The following is a 6000-nucleotide window of genomic DNA, read 5'->3' on the forward strand; positions in this document are numbered from 1 at the left end:
ACATCTCATTGAGGATGCTCTAATGGGATCCACTCGGGACATAGGGTCATCATCCAAGCGTGGAAAGTGAGAGCACTCTCTATACAAATGGATGGAAATTATCTTTGGTTGGAACTCAATTTAATATCAAATACATGATTCAATAGAATTAAAATTGTCAACTTGAGTTGGGTTCATCAGGTTGATCCGTCTTGCCAAACAATTTAAATTAAACAGGTTGGGTTCAAATCTTATCAACTCAAGCCCACCCACGAGCCAGCCCGCCTAGGCATGTAACTCGCGTGGGTCGCCCCGCGATGGGCTTGGATTGGCCCACGGGTTGAGATATATATATAAAATTACGTTTTATGTCAATTTATTATCTTTCTTTGTGATAATTTTGAAATAAAATAGTATTTTCTATTAAATATATGTACTTGTTTATGCCCCTTTATATTTAAAATATTTATTTCTAAATATATTTGATTGATGAAATCTTTCCAAAATAATATGTTGAAGATATTAAACTTATTTTTTTATAAAAAATGATGGGCTCACGGGTTAGCTCGCCTAACCCGCAACTCGCCTTTGATTGGGTTAGGTTAGAGATTTCTCAACTCACCAAGATGACGGGTCGACCTGCTCCGTCCCGCCAAATGGTTAACCCGCCACAGACCGACCCGCCTCGTCACGGATTGACCCGTCTGATAGCTCTAAATAGAATAAGGGCATCTTCAATAGCTCTAAATAATTTTTTTTAATAATTTCAATATGTCACACTAATATTATAATATTTGTTTTTAACCATAATATCATGATGCCGCAATAGGACATCCAGGTTATCACCCATGCACCCGCTATTCAAACTCCAACTACGGCATATTTGTAGGAATTTTTCCTCCAAATGGGGCACGTAACCAAAGGATGTTGGACTTGTAGACTGGCTGCCATGTGCGCTTCCCGATTTGCCCTGGTGGTCGGTGGAAAACTTCCATAGGGCTGGACCGATCATCCTAGAAATAGTCAATGGGGCTAATTGGGATTATCACTTTATTTTTTTAACCCTATGTGGTAAAGTTGATTCGCTCGGCCCCAGCTCCCCCGCCAACCCGTCCCTAGGCTAACACGGAGGAGGTAAATCACGGATGGCTACTAGCTATTAGTGCAAATGGCCAAGACACGGAGGAGGTCATGCTCGGTCACGCCAAATTTCGACCCCAAGATCTTATGTGGTAACACCTCATGTCTTAACCATCGCACCGCCCTGAGGGGACTTATTTTTTTAACCCTATGTTTCTAAGAGAGGTGAAGCCAATAATTAATAATGACATTTAATTACAAATGATTTTTAAAATAATTAAAAACATAAATTATTTTATAAAACATTTAATTATAATACTTTATTTCATAAGAGGGTTAAATGCTAAAATCTAGCGAATTAGAAATGGATTCTTTCTTAATTTTAGGATCATTATTAAAGATATTCAAATAATAACATATTTTATAAGTTAGTTATATTATTTTCTATTTATTTTCATATTTAATTTTTAAAAATTATCTCTCTATATTAATGATTAATTATATTTTTAAATAAATGTATTATTTAAACATTTATATTCATTTTCTAGCTACCCAATTCTGGCCATTGAGATTTACCTATTTCATAAATTATTAGTAATAATTTAAGTGTTTCTTTTAAAAATAAATATATTTGAGATAAGTTAAAAAAATATACAAGTAACTATAATTAAATTAAATTTTATAAATTAATAAATATTAAATGAAAATTATAACTTTAATAAAATGAAAATTATAAATTAAATTAAATTAAATTAAACATCATTAATTTATTGATTTATTAATTATAAATTAAAAATAAATTAAATTAAAGATATAATTAATTAAAATATAAAATAAAAATTATATAGCGATATTAAATAATAAATAATAAATAAATATATGTGATTTATAATGTAAGTCCACAAAAAAAAGTTGTATAGAGATTTTTTTTTGTTGTAGGGAGAATAAGAGATTTTTATACTTTAATATGGTATTGATGTGACATATTGGGAACTACAAAAAAAAATTATTGAAAGGTTTAACCATTGGAGATATCTTAAATGTACTTTTTTGTGATATAATTCATAACATATAATTGTATGATTTTATGTATATTACATCAATTTCGATACAAAAGGGTAGGTTTAAGTTTTCACTGTTGCTTTTAAACTATAAACCTCAAACTTTACCTCTACAATGGTTCAAATTTTTTTATTCAACTTTTTTTATTTTAAAACCCCTTACAAACCTTGCATTGGAGAGACAACAAAAAAAGGGAAATTAGCAGGTAGAATTGGAAATTAATCGAAAGGCCCATCATACAGACGTTCTAATTTTGATTGACCTTCCACTTATTCATCTCTTTTCACTTTTTTTTGCCCCTGGGTTATGGTGCAGTCGTAAGGGCGCTCAGTTGTCTCACATGCACTCACAGTTCGATTAATCATTTTTTTCTTTTCTCTTTTCTTTGCATTTAACTTTTCTCTTTTCCTCCCATTAAACTTTTCTTTTTCTCCTTTACATGCTCCATATAAGTTTAAACTTGAAACACATATGGAGAGTCCAAAATAAATAATGGATGATACATTTTAACTCCTTACAATTTCAGAAATCCTTGGACTTGAAAATAAGTATAATCTGAACTCTCTGGGTCGATCATTTTGACCCAAACTCACTGATAGATCTAGACTACTTAAATTTTACAAACATGCACTCATCTAATAAGGTTGAATGAGAGAAAAATAGATATGATATTAAATCTTAGTTCTAATCAAGAATATGGGGAGACTAGGACTACGTTTGGCCTAAGCCTCATTGAGCCTAATCTGTTATCATATTAGGACCAAGTTGGTTCTGGTCTCCCTACACCAGACCCATAATGTTTTTTAATCAGAACCAAGGTTTGACATTATATCTATCTTCCTCTCACTCAAGCTTACTGGATGGGTGCAAGTTCACAAAAATCTAAATAGCCTAGGTTCATTAGTGAATTTCGGTCAAAACTCATCGATAAACTTAGAGAGCTCATATTACACATATTTCGAGTCCTGTGAATTTCTAAGATTGCTAGGAGTCCAAAGGTATCCTCCATTACTTATTTCTGACTCTTTAAAGGTGCTCCAATATTATGTTAATTTTTAGGTAAAATCCTTGAACCCAATCTCCTAGATACTAAGACCACGTTGGGCTTGGAGTGGGGAGGCTAGGACCATGTTGGACATGATCTGCTCTAAGATCAAGCCCACTGTGGTCCTAGTCTCCCCACACTATGCCCACACTGCTCATTGATTAGAACTAAGATTTGACATCATATATAGCTTCCTCTCACTCAACTCTAGCGGACAGGTGTAAGTTTGTAGAAATCCAAATAGCCTAAGTCCATCAATAGGTTTGGTCAAATCCACTGATCTACCTAAACAACTCAGATTGCACTCATTTCAGGTTCTATTTATTAATATTGTTTTTCTCTTTGCTCCCCTTGGATCATAGCCTCGATATGGTCTATCGAGGTAGTGTATCTGATCCTTGGGGACTCAATATAGTCCAAGTCCAACTTGATTGACCAAGTTTGACTTGGGGACCCATGCTTGAACTATGGTTTTATTATTTCTATTTACTAAAGATAAATATGATTTATATTTTATTTTGGTCTTAAATCCAAGTCCGACTTTGTTGTAAACGGCTCGCTGTTTTCCAAGAATCAGATCCAAATTCTTAGAACCCATAGTGAATCGTTCCAACGTGTCCTTGAGTTCTTTAATTTGAGTTTTCAAATTGGAATTTTCTTCCTCAAGTTGTTGGACTTGAGTTGAACTTCCAATTCGAATAGGCTCAGTTAAAGAACTCGAGTCTGTCACTTCCTTAAGGGTTGTTACCTCCTTTTGGAGTGACTTGACCCGAACATTGGATTTAGCCAATTTCCTAAGTAAGTAAGGAATTAACTTTTGCAAATCATCTAATTGAGTTTCGGCAAGTAAGGCACTTACAGTGGGGTTCGGTCCTTCGGAAACAGATGCGGATCCGTGGCTTTGCTCGGACTCAGTTTCCGACTCGCTCTCGGTTTCTGAATCGGACTCGAACTCGGACTCGATTTCAACAACATGTGCTATTACTGGTAGAGCAAGAAGGCTCGCTTGCTCTTCTTCATCCGATTCGGATTCGTCTGATGACTCGGACCAGGTTGCTTTCAACGCCTTCCTCCTTCGTTGCTTCTGATTTGGACAGTCCGGCTTGTAGTGCCCCTTCTGGTTACAGCCGTAGCAGGTGACTCCACTCTTGTCCTTCATGTTCGTTCGAGTCATCTTTTTTAGTTTGAGTCTCTTTTGTACGCGCCTTACTAGATCGGAAATAGCTTTGTCGTCTTCATCGTCTGAGTCGAGTTCATCTTCCGACTCTGGTTCGGTTCTTCGTCGTAATCTCGGTTCGCGTGTTCGACTGGTACCTGCAACCAAAGCAACCCCCTTCTTGGTTGGCTGTGCATTAGTCTGCTCGTGAAGTTTAAACTCAGAAAATAACTCATCTAATTTTAAATAAGACAAGTCCTTGGAGACTTTGTAGGCATCTACCATTGCTGTCCACAATGTACTCCTCGGAAATGAGTTTAGAGTGTACCTTATGACGTCCCGATTCTCGATTTTCTGCCCGATCGCATGAAGAGAGTTGAGGATGTCTTGAATCCGTGCGTGGAGCGAACTTGTCGTCTCTCCTTCCTACATTTTTAGATTGTACAGTTTATTAAATAATAAGTCACACTTACTTACCTTGGTTTCCGATGTGCCCTCGTGGAGTTCGATTAATTTCTCCCATAGCTCCTTTGCCGTAGAGAATGGACCAGCTCTGTTGAGCTCCTCCTTGGTCAGCCCACACTGGAGGGTGCAGGTCACTCTGGCGTCGGCTTCTACCTTCTTGATTAGGGTTGGATCCCAGTCCTCGCAAGATGTAGGCTTGCCATCTTCGTCGGTTGGTAGTTGCAGTCCCGTCTTGATTATCATCCAGGTGTCGAACTGGATTTTCAAATATGTCTCCATTCGCCCCTTCCAATACCCGAAGTCTTCTCCGGAGAAAAGTGGGGGACGAACAGTGCTGTAACCCTCTTGTTGAGCCATTTGTAACATGCAAAATAGAAAAACAAGAAGATATGTTCCAAGACTGGGTCTTGAATTAGTAGTGCGGGAAGTATAATAATAAATACGAACTTGAGCGGTGTTGCACCGACTTCGAGCAAAACCGATTCGAAGAAGAAAAAATTAGAAAATAACTAATTAGCTAATTATAATTTGACTCCGAAAAATCAGAAAATGACCACGAAAAAAAATACGTGATTGGTGGTTGCACCAGATCAACGCGACCCCGCTCTAATACCAATTATTGGATCGATAAGCGCTAGAGGGGGGGGGTGAATAGCGCTCGCGGCTATTTCGTTTGATTATCGGAATCGTAAAAACTCGTTCAGAAATAACGCAGCGGAAAGTAAATAAAAAAGGACACGAAGGATTTACTTTGTTCGGAGCCTAGATCAACTCCTACTCGAAGGCCCGCGATCCTTGATTGCTTCCGGTGGGCAACAACTATAAGTTCGTTAAAAGTACAATAAGAGATTTACAATTGTAAGCACCAAAACAGATTATACCGACAATAACAGAATCGAAACTGATGCTCCGGGTCGTCGGTATGTCGTAACAGCACCTCAGAATGATCTTGTTAGCAGCACGTTGAAGAAAGGAAGCCTGGAAGTTGTTGTCTTAAGCTGGACGTTGAGTGCTGCTTTTATAGTAAGCTCAAGGCGCCTTGAAAGCCTCCGAAGGTGCCTCCACAGCTCCGAGTCCACCGTGCAGATGAGCGTTGACCATTCTGCGCTTATCCCATCTGAAGGCGCCTTCATGCACCCGAAGGCGCCTCCATCCGCTGGTCCAAGACGCCTTAAACCTCTTCCAAGGCGCCTTGGACTGTGCTGCGCTGGTT

Source organism: Zingiber officinale, chromosome 9B, assembly GCF_018446385.1.
Source record: "Zingiber officinale cultivar Zhangliang chromosome 9B, Zo_v1.1, whole genome shotgun sequence".
Classification (NCBI taxonomy): domain Eukaryota; kingdom Viridiplantae; phylum Streptophyta; class Magnoliopsida; order Zingiberales; family Zingiberaceae; genus Zingiber; species Zingiber officinale.